This window comes from Triticum urartu, chromosome 5A (assembly GCF_056163025.1).
Source record: "Triticum urartu cultivar PI428250 chromosome 5A, HENAU_Tu73, whole genome shotgun sequence".
NCBI lineage: Eukaryota > Viridiplantae > Streptophyta > Magnoliopsida > Poales > Poaceae > Triticum > Triticum urartu.
Window position 1 is genome coordinate 528,259,318 of NC_141877.1, and position 15,574 is coordinate 528,274,891.

Genomic DNA, 15,574 nt, shown 5'->3' on the forward strand with positions numbered 1-15,574 from the left:
AGTGCACGTCAGGAAAGAAGGGAGGTGCCCACGAGCGTGGGGGGCGCGCCCACCCCCTAGGGCGCGCCCCCCCTGCCTCGTGGCCCCCCCTTCGGTCCACCGACGTGCTTCTTTCACCCATATATACCTACGTATCTTAAAACTTCCAGAACACACAATAGATCGGGAGTTCCGCCGCCAGAAGCCTCCATAGCCACTGAAAGCCAATCTAGACCCGTTCCGGCACCCTGCCGGAGGGGGCAATCCCTCTCCGGTGGCCATCTTCATCATCCCGGTGCTCTCCATGACGAGGAGGGAGTAGTTCTCCCTCGGGGCTGAGGGTATGTACCAGTAGCTATGTGTTTGATCTCTCTCTCTCTCTCTCGTGTTCTTGAGGTGATACGATATTGATGTATCGTGAGCTTTGCTATTATAGTTGGATCCTATGATGTTTTCTCCCCCCTCTACTCTCTTGTAATGAATTGAGTTTCCCCTTTGAAGTTATCTTATCGGATTGAGTCTTTATAGATTTGAGAACACTTGATGTATGTCTTGCCGTGCATATCTGTGGTGACAATGGGATACCACGTGATTCACTTGATGTATGTTTTGGTGATCAACTTGCGGGTTCTGCCCATGAACCTATGCATAGGGGTTGGCACATGTTTTCGTCGTGATTCTCCAGTAGAAACTTTGGGGCACTCTTTGAGGTTCTATGTGTTGGTTGAATAGATGAATCTGAGATTGTGTGATGCATATTGTATAATCATACCCACGGATACTTGAGGTGACATTGGAGTATCTAGGTGACATTAGGGTTTTGGTTGATTTGTGTCTTAAGGTGTTATTCTAGTACGAACTCTAGGGCTGTTTGTGACACTTATAGGAATAACCCAACGGATTGATTGGAAAGAATAACTTTGAGGTGGTTTCGTACTCTACCATAATCTCTTCGTTTTTTCTCCGCTATTAGTGACTTTGGAGTGACTCTTTGTTGCATGTTGAGGTATAGTTATGTGATCCAATTATGATATTATTGTTGAGGGAACTTACACTAGCGAAAGTATGAACCCTAGGCCTTGTTTCCTACCATTGCAATACGTTTACGCTCACTTTTATCGCTTGCTACATTGCTGTTTTTATATTTTCAGATTACAAAAACCTATATCTATCATCCATATTGCACTTGTATCACCATCTCTTCGCCAAACTAGTGCACCTATACAATATACTATTGTATTGGGTGTGTTGGGGACACAAGAGACTCTTTGTTATTTGGTTGCAGGGTTGCTTGAGAGAGACCATCTTCATACTACGCCTCCTACGGATTGATAAACCTTAGGTCATCCACTTGAGGGAAATTTGCTACTGTCCTACAAACCTCTGCACTTGGAGGCCCGACAATGTCTACAAGAAGAAGGTTGTGTAGTAGACATCAAGCTCTTTTCTGGCGCCGTTGCCGGGGAGGTTAGTGCTTGAAGGTATATCTTTAGATCTTGCAATCGAGTCTTTTAGTTTCTTGTTTTATCACTAGTTTAGTTTATAAAAGAAAACTATATAAAAAAATGGAATTGAGTTTGTCTCATACGCTTCACCTTTTTAAAATCTTTCATGAGTATGATGGAAAGGATAATTGTGCTCAAGTGCTAGAAGAAGAAATCTATAAAATGTTTGGCACTAAATATTTGAATGATGAGCATGATTGCAATGTTGTTAATATGAATTCCTTGAATATCCATGACACTAATGATGATTGCACTAGTTATGATGAAAATGCCTCCTATAAACATGTCAATTTTTGTGTAGTGCATTGGGTTTGTAAGTACACACCAAATAGAGAAGATAGATATTGCAAGAAGCATAAGTACTTAGAAACTAAATTGTTGCAAGAAGACCTAGATGATTGTGCTGAAAATTTAAATTTTCTTGGCCATACTTGTGAGCTTTGTAATGAACGTGGTCATTTAATTATCCGATGCAAATTGTTTCATGATCTAATCATGTCCAAAAATTGTGATGACTTGATTTCCCTTGCACATTATAATGAACTTAGTTTGCTTATGGGCTATGAAGAAATGAAATGTATAACTAAGGATATTCCAAATTTTGCCCTTGATAGAGTTCTTCATTTTGACCTAGACGAAATTTATATGTATTGTACGGTGAATTGCATTGAAAATCCTTATATCGCCAATTACATAAAGAAAACAAAACAAAAAGAAGATGAAGAGAATACTAATGAAAGGGAAGAGACTTACCAATATCCTCCTATTATTTCTTATGATGAATCAGGTAATGAGGAGGAGCCTCCTATTCAACCAATCTCATTAATAAGGGGCTCCAAAAAGAGGATTGAACCCACACATGATATGGTGAAGAAGAAGAAAAGAAAAAGGAAGAGAGGTAAAAAGATATCTCTCCCAAATAAAGCTGCTCCTATTAATATTGTGCCTCATGAAAATATAATTGTGGAAGATAATGATACTTCTTATGATCTTGGAAATCTTTTCGGCACTTGCTTGGACGAATATGATAATTGCTATACTATTGGTGCTACCTATACTATTAATGATGAGAGTGATTATGCTTATGATATGAAAAGGCCCAAGCTTGGGGATGCTATGTTTGATGAAGATGATGTTTTTGAGAATATATTTGCTGCAATTAATGTTTGTCCCAAGCTTGGGGATGCTATGCTTAATGAAGATGATATTTTTAGTCTCCCAAGTTTTAATATGCAAATTTATAATGATGATAGCATGCCTCCTACTTATGATAATTATTGTGATGATACATATGCTATAAAAAGTAGTGATGATTATATGTATAAAACTTGTCATGATTATGATTACCCTTTTTCTGAACATTACTCTTTTAATGTGGAAACAATTTATAGTATTCAAGTCTCTTATGATACTCCCACTATTCCGATTAAGAAGAAATTTGCTTATGTGGAGAGTAATAAAAATTCTATGGTTGTATATCATGAAAAGAATGCTTTAGGTGCTGGTTATATTGTTGAATTCATTCCTAATGCTACTGAAAATTATTATGAGGGAGGAATATATGCTTGTAGGAATTGCAATAATATCAAGTCTCCTCTCTATGTGCTTAAAGTTTCAAAGTTATGCTTGTCTTGCCTTCCTATGCTAGTTGATTATTGTTCCCAGAAGTTGTTTGCTCTCAAAATCCCTATGCATAGGAAGTATGTTAGGCTTAAATGTTCTAGTCATATTCTTCATGATGCTCTCTTTATGTTTCAATTCTTATCCTTTATGTGAGCATCATTGAAATCATCATGCCTAGCTAGGGGCGTTAAACGATAGCGCTTGTTGGGAGGCAACCCAATTTTATTTTTGTTCCTTGATTTTTGTTCCTGTTTAATAATAAATAATTCATCTAGCCTCTGTTTAGATGTGGTTTTATGGTTTTAATTAGTGTTTGTGCCAAGTAGAACCTTTGGGAAGACTTGGGGAAAGTCTTGTTGATCATGCTGTAAAAAACAGAAACTTTAGCGCTCACGAGAATTGCTGCCATTTTTATTTGGAGAGTGATATTTAGTTAATTATTTTTTCAGATGATTAATAGATAAATTCCTCAGGTACATCAAGTTATTTGAGAATTTTATGAGTTCCATAAGTATACTTTTTATCCAGATTACTACAGACTGTTCTGTTTTTGACAGATTCTGTTTTTCATGTGTTGTCTACTTATTTTGATGAATCTATGGCTAGTAAAAGAGTTTATAAAATATAGAGAAGTTGGAATACAGTAGGTTTAACACCAATATAAATAAATAATGAGTTCATTACAGTACCTTTAAGTGGTGATTTATTTTCTTATACTAACGGAGCTTACGAGTTTTCTGTTAAGTTTTGTGTTGTGAAGTTTTCAAGTTTTGGGTAAGGATTCGATGGACTATGGAATAAGGAGTGGAAAGAGCCTAAGCTTGGGGATTCCCAAGGCACCCCAAGGTAATATTCAAGGACAACCAAGAGCCTAAGCTTGGGGATGCCCCGGAAGGCATCCCCTCGTTCGTCTACGTTCATCGGTAACTTTACTTGGAGCTATATTTTTATTCACCACATGATATGTGTTTTGCTTGGAGCATCAATTTATTTTGTTAGGATTTTATTGCTGTTATTTAGAACAATTTTTTGCATCTTTTATTTCAATAAAAGTGGCATTGATAGTCTTTACTATGCCTATTTTACAAGTCTTCATGTTGCTGTTTGAAAACAGAAAGTTTACCGCTGTTGCAATAATTCCCTAGAAAAGTCAGAATGTGATAAAATGTTGAAACCTTTTGCATATTAAGATCTGATAAATTTACTACAGTGGGAATTTTCTTTCATTATTTTTGGAGCTAGTTAAGTATGGATGTTGGTGCATTCTTTACAGACTGTCCTGTTTAGGCAGATTGCTGTTATGTTTGCATTGTTTGCATATGTTTGCTTATTTAATGATTCTATTTGAGGATAGGACTATTAAATATGCAAAGGCGTTTAGTATCCAATGTTGAATAATATTTTTAGTGATTTTCTACAGTAGAGTATGATAAGGTTTTGGCAATGGTTTATACTAACTTATCTCACGAGTCCTTGTTGAGTTTTGTGTGGATGAAACTTTTGAGATTTAGGGAGACCGTGATATGAGAGGAATTAAGGAGACACAAAAGCTCAAGATTGGGGATGCCCAAGGCACCCCAAGATAATATTTCAAGAAGTCTCAAGCGTCTAAGCTTGGGGATGCCCCGGTTGGCATCCCACCTTTCTTCTTCAACAACTATCGGTTAGTATCAGTTGATCCTAAGTTTTTGCTTCTTCACATGATGTTTGCCATTCTTAGAATGTCATTTTATTTAGTTTTGCTTGCTGCTTGAATAAAATTTCAAGATCTGAAATTATTAAATGTTAGAGAGTCTTTAGATAGTTGCATAATTATTCGACTACTCATTGATCTTCACTTACATCATTCGAAGTAGTTTGTCGTTTGCTCTAGTGCTTCACTTATATCTTTTAGAGCATGGTGGTAGTTTTATTTTGAAGAAATAGACGAACTCTCATGCTTCACTTAGATTATTTTGAGAGTCTTAAACAGCATGGTAATGTGCTTAGTCCTAATATGCTGGGTATTCAAGATTAATAATAAAACTTTCTTATGAGTGTATTGAATACTAAGAGAAGTTTGATGCTTGACGATTATTTTGAGATATGGAGGTAATAATATCAAAGTCGTGCTAGTTGATTAGTTGTGAATTTTAGGAATACTTGTGTTTAAGTCTGCAAGTCCCGTAGCATGCACGTATGGTAAACATTGTGTAACAAATTTGAAACATGAGGTGTTATTTGATTGTCTTCCTTATGAGTGGCGGTCGGGGATGAGCGATGGTATTTTCCTACCAATCTATCCCCCTAGGAGCATGCGCGTAGTGCCGAGGTTTTTGATGACTTGTAGATTTTTGCAATAAGTATGTGAGTTCTTTATGACTAATGTTGAGTCCATGGATTATACGCACTCTCACCCTTCCATCCTTGCTAGCCTCTTCGGTACCGTGCATTGCCCTTTCTCACATTGAGAGTTGGCGCAAACTTCGCTGGTGCATCCAAACCCCGTGATATGATACGCTCTGTCACACATAAACCTCCTTATATCTTCCTCAAAACAGCCACCATACCTACCTATTATGGCATTTCCATAGCCATTCCGAGATATATTGCCATGCAACTTTCCATCATTCCGTTCATCATGACACATTTATCATTGTCATATTGCTTTTCATGATCATGTAGTTGACATAGTATTTGTGGCAAAGCCACTTCATAATTCTTTCATACATGTCACTCTTGGTTCATTGCATATCCCGGTACACCGCCGGAGGCATTCATATAGAGTCATCCTTGTTCTAGTATCTAGTTGTAATCATTGAGTTGTGAATAAATAGAAGTGTGATGATCATCATTATTAGAGCATTGTCCCAAGTAATGAATAAAAAAAGAGAAAGGCCATAAAAAGGCCCAAAAAAGAGAAAGGCCATAAAAAAGAGAAGGCCCAAAAAAATGAGAGAAAAAGAGAGAAGGGGCAATGCTACTATCCTTTTACCACACTTGTGCTTCAAAGTAGCACCATGATCTTCATAGTAGAGAGTCTCTTGTTTTGTCACTTTCATATACTAGTGGGAATTTTTCATTATAGAACTTGGCTTGTATATTCCAACAATGGGCCTCCTCAAGTGCCCTAGGTCTTCGTGAGCAAGCAAGTTGGATGCACACCCACTTAGTTTCTTTTGTTGAGCTTTCATACATTTATAGCTCTAGTGCATCTGTTGCATGGCAATCCCTACTCCTTGCATTAACATTAATCCGTGGGCATCTCCATAGCCCATTGATTAGCCTCGTTGATGTGAGACTTTATCCTTTTTGTCTTCTCCACATAACCCCCATCATCATATTCTATTCCACCCATAGTGCTATGTCCATGGCTCGCACTCATGTATTGCGTGAAGGTTTATGAGTTTGAGATTACTAAAGTATGAAACAATTGCTTGGCTTGTCATCGGGGTTGTGCATGATGAGAGCATTCTTGTGTGACGAAAATGGAGCATGACTAAACTATATGATTTTGTAGGGATGAACTTTCTTTGGCCGTGTTATTTTGAGAAGATATAATTGCTTAGTTAGTATGCTTGAAGTATTATCATTTTTATGTCAATATGAACTTTTGTCTTGAATCTTTCAAATCTGAATATTCATACCACAATTAAGAAGAATTGCATTGAAATTATGCCAAGTAGCACTCCGCATCAAAAATTCTGTTTTTATCATTTACCTACTCGAGGACGAGCGGGAATTAAGCTTGGGGATGCTTGATACGTCTCCAACGTATCTATAATTTTTGATTGCTCCATGCTATGTTATCTACTGTTTTGGGCAATATTGGGCTTTATTATCCACTTTTATATTATTTTTGGGACTAACCTATTAACCGGAGGCCCAACCCAGATTTACTATTTTTTTGCCTATTTCAGTGTTTCGAAGAAAAGGAATATCAAACGGAGTCGGAACGGAACGAAATCAACTGGAGATGTTATTTTTGGAAGGAAAGCTACCGGAAAAGCTTGGAGTGCACATCAGGAAAGAAGGGAGGTGCCCACGAGGGTGGGGGCGCGCCCCCTGCCTCGTGGCCCCCCTTCGGTCCACCACATGCTTCTTTCGCCCATATATACCTACGTATCCTAAAACTTCCAGAACACACAATAGATCGGGAGTTCCGCCGCCAGAAGCTTCCGTAGCCATCGAAAGCCAATCTAGACCCGTTCCGGCACCCTGCTGGAGGGGGCAATCCCTCTCCGGTTGCCATCTTCATCATCCCGGTGCTCTCCATGACGAGGAGGGAGTAGTTCTCCCTCGGGGCTGAGGGTATGTACCAGTAGCTATGTGTTTGATCTCTCTCTCTCGTGTTCTTGAGGTGATACGATCTTGATGTATCGCGAGCTTTGCTATTATAGTTGGATCCTATGATGTTTTCTTCCCCCTCTACTCTCTTGTAATGAATTGAGTTTCCCCTTTGAAGTTATCTTATCGGATTGAGTCTTTATAGATTTGAGAACACTTGATGTATGTCTTGTCGTGCGTATCTGTGGTGACAATGGGATACCACGTGATTCGCTTGATGTATGTTTTGGTGATCAACTTGCGGGTTCCGCCCATGAACCTATGCATAGGGGTTGGCACACATTTTCGTCATGATTCTCCGGTAGGAACTTTGGGGCACTCTTTGAGGTTCTATGTGTTGGTTGAATAGATGAATCTAGGATTGTGTCATGCATATCGTATAATCATACCCATGGATACTTGAGGTGACATTGGAGTATCTAGGTGACATTAGGGTTTTGGTTGATTTGTGTCTTAAGGTGTTATTCAAGTACGAACTCTAGGGCTGTTTGTGACACTTATAGGAATAGCCCAACGGATTGATTGGAAAGAATAACTTTGAGGTGGTTTTGTACCCTACCATAATCTCTTCGTTTGTTCTCCGCTATTAGTGACTTTGGAGTGACTCTTTGTTGCATGTTGAGGTATAGTTATGTGATCCAATTATGATATTATTGTTGAGGGAACTTACACTAGCGAAAGTATGAACCCTAGGCCTTGTTTCCTACCATTGCAATACCGTTTACGCTCACTTTTATCACTTGCTACCTTGCTGTTTTTATATTTTCAGATTACAAAAACCTATATCTATCATCCATATTGCACTTGTATCACCATCTCTTCGCCGAACTAGTGCACCTATACAATCTACTATTGTATTAGGTGTGTTGGGGACACAAGAGACTCTTTGTTATTTGGTTGCAGGGTTGCTTGAGAGAGACCATCTTCATCCTACGCCTCCTACGGATTGATAAACCTTAGGTCATCCACTTGAGGGAAATTTGCTACTGTCCTACAAATCTCTGCACCTGGAGGCTCAACAACGTCTACAAGAAGAAGGTTGTGTAGTAGACATCACTCGCATGTGTCCCGTCAACTCACGCCTGCTCGCACGGCACACGAGGAGTGTGGTAGCACGTATATTTTTTGCTTTATTGATGATTCATTCTACCGCTTTACTACTTAACTGAAGCATGGCACAGTCTAACGTACATGGTCTGAATAAATAATCCGTATGAGATATTGGTTGCCAGTTTTTAATAATCTCCCGTTTCTAAGAAGATTATATCAAAATGGGTCTCATTGATGAAAAAATACAAGATCACAGTCTACTGGTGTCCATATATGACACCACGATAAGTTTCATGAATTTCAACTAAGTTTTGGATTTACTGAATTTTAAAATATATATTCTCAATATTTTGAAATATCTTACACAAGGAAACAAGCTCCCAAGGACACATATGATTTTGCAATCCATTTTGGTGCACATGTAGCTCAAATTTGTTTTTTACACATTAAATCCCTAGGAGATCAATCAATGTATAAAAATGGTGGAATGATGTCTATTTTTTAATTTTAACACGACACTCCGCCTTTGGTCACATGTTCACTGCAGAAAAAGTTTGACATACCTCAGAGCGGCTGTGGTGGTGCGGGATGTGTGTGTCTGTGTGTGGGGTGGGGGTGGGGGGAGGGGTCCGGCAGTACACTACTGTAGGATCGAAAGTAGGTCTAGAGGGGGGTGATTAGACTACTTGACCAAATAAAAATCTAGCTTTTTCCCAATTTTAAGTCTTGGCAGATTTTAACAACTTAGCACAAGTCAAGCAATCAACCTACACATGCAATTCTAAGATTATAGCAGCGGAATGTAAAACATTGCATATGAAGGTAAAGGGAGGGGTTTGGAAAGGCAAACGCAATGTAGACACGAAGATTTTTGGCGTGGTTCCGATAGGTGGTGCTATAGTACATCCACGTTGATGGAGACTTCAACCCAGAAAGGGTAACGGTTGTGCGAGTCCACGGAGGGCTCCACCCACGAAGGGTCAACGAAGAAGCAACCTTGTCTATCCCATCATGGCCATCGCCCATGAAGTACTTGCCTCACTTGGGTAGATCTTCACGAAGTAGGAGATCTCCTTGCCCTTACAAACTCCCTGGTTCAACTCCACAATCTTGACGGAGGCTCCCAAGTGACACCTAGCCAATCTAGGAGACACCACTCTCCAAAAGGTAATAGATGGTGTGTTGATGATGAACTCCTTGCTCTTGTGCTTCAAATGATAGTCTCCCCAACACTCAACTCTCTCTCACAGATTTGGCTATGGTGGAAAGATGATTTGAGTGGAAAGCAACTTGGGGAAGGCTAGAGATCAAAATTCTTGTGGTTGGATTGGAATGTCTTGGTCTCAACACATGAGTAGGTGGTTCTCTCTCAGAAAATGAATGCTGGAAGTGTAGGCACGTTCTGATGGCTCTCTCACTGATGGAGAGGAGGGTGGAGGGGTATATATAGCCTCCACACAAAATCTAACCGCTACACACATAAGAGCCAACTCAGTCTAACCGAATGTATGAACTCGGTGAGACTGATTCAGTTCAAAATGTGAATGTTAGGCTTTTCGGTGAGACCGACATGATCAACTCGGTGGGACCGATGAGTTAGGGTTAGGGCAAAACTTGATCTCTATTACTTCAACTCGGTGAGACCGATTTCAGTAATAAGCAAATAGAGAGTTGGTCTGGCAAACTCGGTGGACCGATTGCTCCTTTCGGTGATACCGAAACGTTACAAAAGGGAAACAGAGAGTTTGCACTATGAACTTAGTGGGACCAATTGCTCATTTCGGTGAGACGGAAATGTTACGAAGGGAAACAGAGAGTTTGCAATCCCATCTCGATGAGACCGAGATCCCTATCGATGAGACCGAACTGATTAGGGTTTCTGGCTATGGCTATGCCAAGTGAACTCGGTGGCGCCGGATGAATCAAATCGATGGGGCCGATAGGACATATTTGGATTTGAGAAAATGGTCGAGGGTTTTGAAGAATACACTACTAGGGAAAAGCCTAGCAGTAGCGCGGGTACCCGCGCTACTGATAAGGCTCTACAGCTAACATGTAGCAGTAGCGCGAGTTGAAACGCGCTACCGCTATACCTAATTAGCAGCAACGCTCCCCTTACCAGCGCTACTGCTAAGTGCTTTAGCAGTAGCGTTTTCCTGTCCGGCGCTAAAGAGTGCTGCTACTATATTTTCTCATATCTTTTTTCCGCATATTTGTGATGTTTTTGTATATGTTTTAACAGTATTATAATCATATCATAAACATGCAATATGCTCGTCTTATCATACACATAATAGTCTCATCATATCATCCAACACAAATCATGTCATCACATCATAATCACGATATAGCTATACAAGTTACATGACATGTCTCATCATACATAATGTAGTACTTCTTAAGGCGTCGGTTCGTATCCCTCTCTCGCACTAGCGTGAACCTAAACTAACTACTGGTTGTCACTCAGAAACCGGAAACCGGTACACCTGGGACTGACACTCCGGCCACTCGTCGTATACTCCTAGTGTAGCACTTCTTCGTCATCGATGATCTATGCACCTGCATCATCACATGAGTCAATGATATGCAACATATATAGTTGAGCAACAGAAAGAGAAAGACTTGGCAAAATAGAAGCAACATATCATAAGCGTAAATAACAAAGTTCATCGTACCAAAATGCCCTAACTAGAGTGATCTTCGCTAGTTGAGGTGGACGGTTTAATTACATCACAAATAAAGTTTTGTCGTGCATAACTCAAAGTTTCTTCATTCAGAAAGTATGGACTAAATGGACACATTGTCATATATCGACAATCACTCCAACATGTAGTGCCAGCCATCCAAGTCAGGGAGATAGTCCCCGAGCTTAGTGAAAGGCTTCAGGTCGAGACACTGAGCGGCTACGCGTGTTCGGACGTCTTCCCGCGACATTTGCCCTTCCTCGTAGAATGTCCCTGTTTTTTCGAGGTCCTCCTTCATGATGACTTGGGCAAGTTCACCCTGGATGTGATAGAACTCAACTCGAAGTCGATGATCTAGGATATCTCCTATGTTCTTTGCCCATTGCAGAATATGTGCATCGCCGGATGTAGGTGACATGCGAAGGTTCTGTTGATCCCGTATGTACTCCAGCATGTGGTGTAGGACATAGAATCCATCACTAAGAGTATCACTCGGTTGCTGGATGCAGCAGAAGTCGGTCTTATGGCCGAAGGCGGGCCTGCCTTTACTTTCCTTCTTGGTCTTGATCTCTCCACCTCGTACGCCGTAGAAAAAGATAGCATTGTCAAGAACAGACTTGATGTGGGTGTAATCCTTTTTGTTCATGTTCTTCGATGAGTCCAAGTAAAGAGAATGGGAGTATCGGGGGTAAAGGATGATGAGGACCGCGCGCCCGCCGCTCCACAAAATAAGTACACCTCAAATTAATTAGCCTCCACCATGCAAATGAATGATTGAAACCGAAGGAAGGATATCCGCGTGGGTGACTTACAGGGGATGATAAGGCACGAGAATCGTCTCCTTGTCCTTATTGGCGACCATGAAATCGATGATGTAATCCCTCGCCTATTCACGGTGCTTTGCGCAGACTACCAAGAAGCCCTCGTGCATGAAGTATGGGTCAGCGACACAGATATAAGGTATCTTCTCAATCTTGATGATGTAGTTCATGTACAAGGCATAAAGGCGGACAAACATAAAATCCAACTTCTTCAAGTGAGACATGTCGAAGATGTAATCGAATCGAAGGAAGAACTTCTCCGCGGGGAATGTGTCGACGTACAACCTTTGCCGCGACATGTTAACCACGTAGAGTGGGTATCCTGGATTTTCCGAGGCGATGAGACTTTTCTCTCTCCGCAGCACATCATCATGAAGTCTCCTTAGATTGTCGTGTATGGCCTCTACCGATGCCTTAGGTAGGATTGGTTCACCGGGATATGGTATTTCGCCGCACCGGGGACAGGTATATGGTCTTGAACTCGAGGCTGCGGAGGCGGCTGGATCATAGCAGCAGCTTTATTGTTGCCTTTCCTTGCTCTCTTCATATGCTTCTTTGGTGGAAGGTCGTCTATAATATGTTCAGCCTCCGGAGGCGGCAATTCAGGCACCGACTCATGATGCTCAAACGCTGAGTACTCATACTGCTGAGCCATCAATCCTCCGTCATCGTAGGCGCCAGTATTGAGATATTGTTGAGTGTCATTGTCATCCTCATCCTCATCTATGGTGACGTCACCCGTGACTAATGGAGCCTCTTCCTCACCCAGTCTGCTATCACCCAGCATGACAGGCGACGCTAATTGGGTAGGTGGGGTGTTGATGTTCATACCTTGCTGAGGCTGCATGGTCGTGGGTGTGCTCCTGGCCGCCTCCAGACGAAGCAGACTCTTTGGCCACAACAGGACCACCCCTTGCAATCGTCAAGCCACCGCGGGGTCTCGTCGTCATCCCCCCTAGTACTGGAGGAGCCAAATTCTCGTGGCCCGGTTTGACACTGGCCACGGAAACCTTGAAGACGTCAGGGGGGATCGGCCGGCTGTGGAATAATTGTTCCTTCGGCTTCATTATCGTCGCCTTTCCCACGTCCACCTTCTGGTCGCTGATGGTGTACAAAATGGTGCACGAGGTTACGTCGGCCTACAAAGACATGTCTGCGACATGAGTCACCTGAAAGGCAACGGAAACGGGAGATTATATATTTATTGAAAAGGGCCGGTGTGACAGGTACCGTGAGGGTGTCAAGCTCAGCCAGAGAAGAAGCACTGCCGAGCACATTCAAGATGGAGGACAGGTTGTTATGAGCAGGTGCGAGAGCCGGTGCAGGAGCTGGTACGAGAGCCGATGCATGATCAGGTGCTGGAGCAGGTGCTGGTGCAATGCTAGTCGAGCTACTCCCGAAGAAGTCGGCAAGGGGAAAGTCCACTGCATTTTTATTTGGATTTTGCCTGCTCCAACTGACGACGATCGGAACCAAGACACCACATGAATCTGCAATCGCCTGTTTTGCGGTAGCTACCGCTGTTGCGACTGTCTCAGCTGATTTCTTCTCAACCGCAATCTCAACCTTCTTGTCAATTTTTCTTCAGTTAACCTCTGTCTTTCCTTTCTCTCCTCCGTGGTCTCACGGTAGTACTTCTTCCACGTGGTGCCGTCTCCAACACCGTGCACGTGTCCATACGATGGCCGAGTGTCCACTGGGAGTCGTTTCAATATGTTCAAGGCCCAGTTGAATGGGGTGTCCCACTTGGGCCACGCCAACGCCTCAGACGGCGAGTCGCTTTCGGCCGCAATACTGTGTTGCTCTCTCTCTACAAAAGGAACAAGGATCGTTTGCAAATAGGGATAATTAGATTTATGCCCCTAGTTGTGTCCCACTCGTCTGTTTTACCCCTAATTCCCAAAAGTCACCAGTTCTGTCCAAGTCACTTTGATCCTCTTATGCTTTTGCCCTTTGACCATTTGACCGTCAGTTTGAAAACTTCATAACTAATTCATACAAAATCAAAAAAATGCAAATAAGATACCAAAATGTTCAGAAAAACATCACCTATATGTCAGTGTCATTTGCATTCATGAAAAAAGTGTTGGAAAGTGCACATCCGAGTTTTAGCTCTTTTGATACCACCATGAATAGTAACTCTAAAAAAATTCAAAAAAATTCAAAAAAATATGGTGGCAAAGAACGACAAGTGTTCTAAGTGCTTGCCAAGTTTCATTAGGGAACGACATTCGTGGAAGTCGTGGCAAAAAAATCTATTTTGGAGTGCTGATTGTTTTTTTTGCTGCGGCACCCATGAACGTTATTCCCTGATGAAACTTGGCAGACACTTAAAACATTTGTCATTCTTTGCCATGAAATTATTTTTGAATTTTTTGAACTTTTTAAGATTTTACAATTCATGGTGGTAGCATAAGAGCTAAAACTCGGATGGGCACTTTCCAACACTTTTTTCATGGATGCAAATGACACTGACATATAGGTGATGTTTTTCTGAACATTTTGGTATCTTATTTGAATTTTTCTGATTTAGTATGAATTAGTTATGAAGTTTTCAAACTGACGGTCAAACGGTCAAAGGGCAAAAGCATAAAGGAGCAAAGTGATTTGGATAGAACCGGTGACTTTTGGGAATTAGGGGTAAAACAGACGAGTGGGACACAACTAGGGGCATAAATATAATTATCCCTTACAAATATGACTAAACGTGTAGTCGAATTGATCAGAAACTAAAATTACCAGCAGTCTCATGAACTCCGTCGTGACCGGGTCCGTCTCAAAAACCTTATTGACTGGGTCCCAATCGTACCGGGCCCTGAGGACGTCATGCTCCCGCGGGACGGTGAACTCTGCCAAGGGGTCTGGGATGCCCAGACTTTTGCGTTTCGTGTCCTCCTTGGCCCATATGGACCTCTTCCCAGCGTAACCACGTCTTCCGAGGTGGTGGCACCATATGTTCCTCTTTTGAAGCCCCTTCCTCTTTTGAAGCCTCTTTGGTTTCGGTTCTATACCGGCTCCGCCAGTCTCGGTGCCGGTCTCGGCGCCGGTCTCAATCTCAGCGCCGGTCTCGATGTCGGTCTCAGTCTCCAATGTGATAGGTGGGCCCAGCAACAACAACCGTTGATCGGCGGCAAGGTTCGAAAATCCGTCTGCCGCCAGGTAGACGTCGTCGCAATCACCATAACCCTGTCCTTCATCATTGCTAGCCATGTTTCCTAGGATTAAATCTAGTCACTTAATTCTAGACCTAATAAATTGAATAATGACATAAAAGGCTTATGTTTTGCAGGAACGTTGATTCCTTCCTAGTGCAGCAAATCCCGGGCACTCGATATGTCCTAGTTTGTAGCACAAGTCATGCCAAAATTCACGGAAAATTTCGGCATGACCTTTGCTAAAAAGTGGACAAATCAAGCACCTAAAATTTGCCGGAAAGGAAATGAATCAACATTCCGGCAAAACATAGGCCACTCGGCTTCATTCCCTAAAAACAACAAAAGGCCACTTGGGCACAATCGAACCACTTCTATGAAAAGATATAACATGAACACTTAAATGAAAAGATATAATCTACAATAAAAGTCTA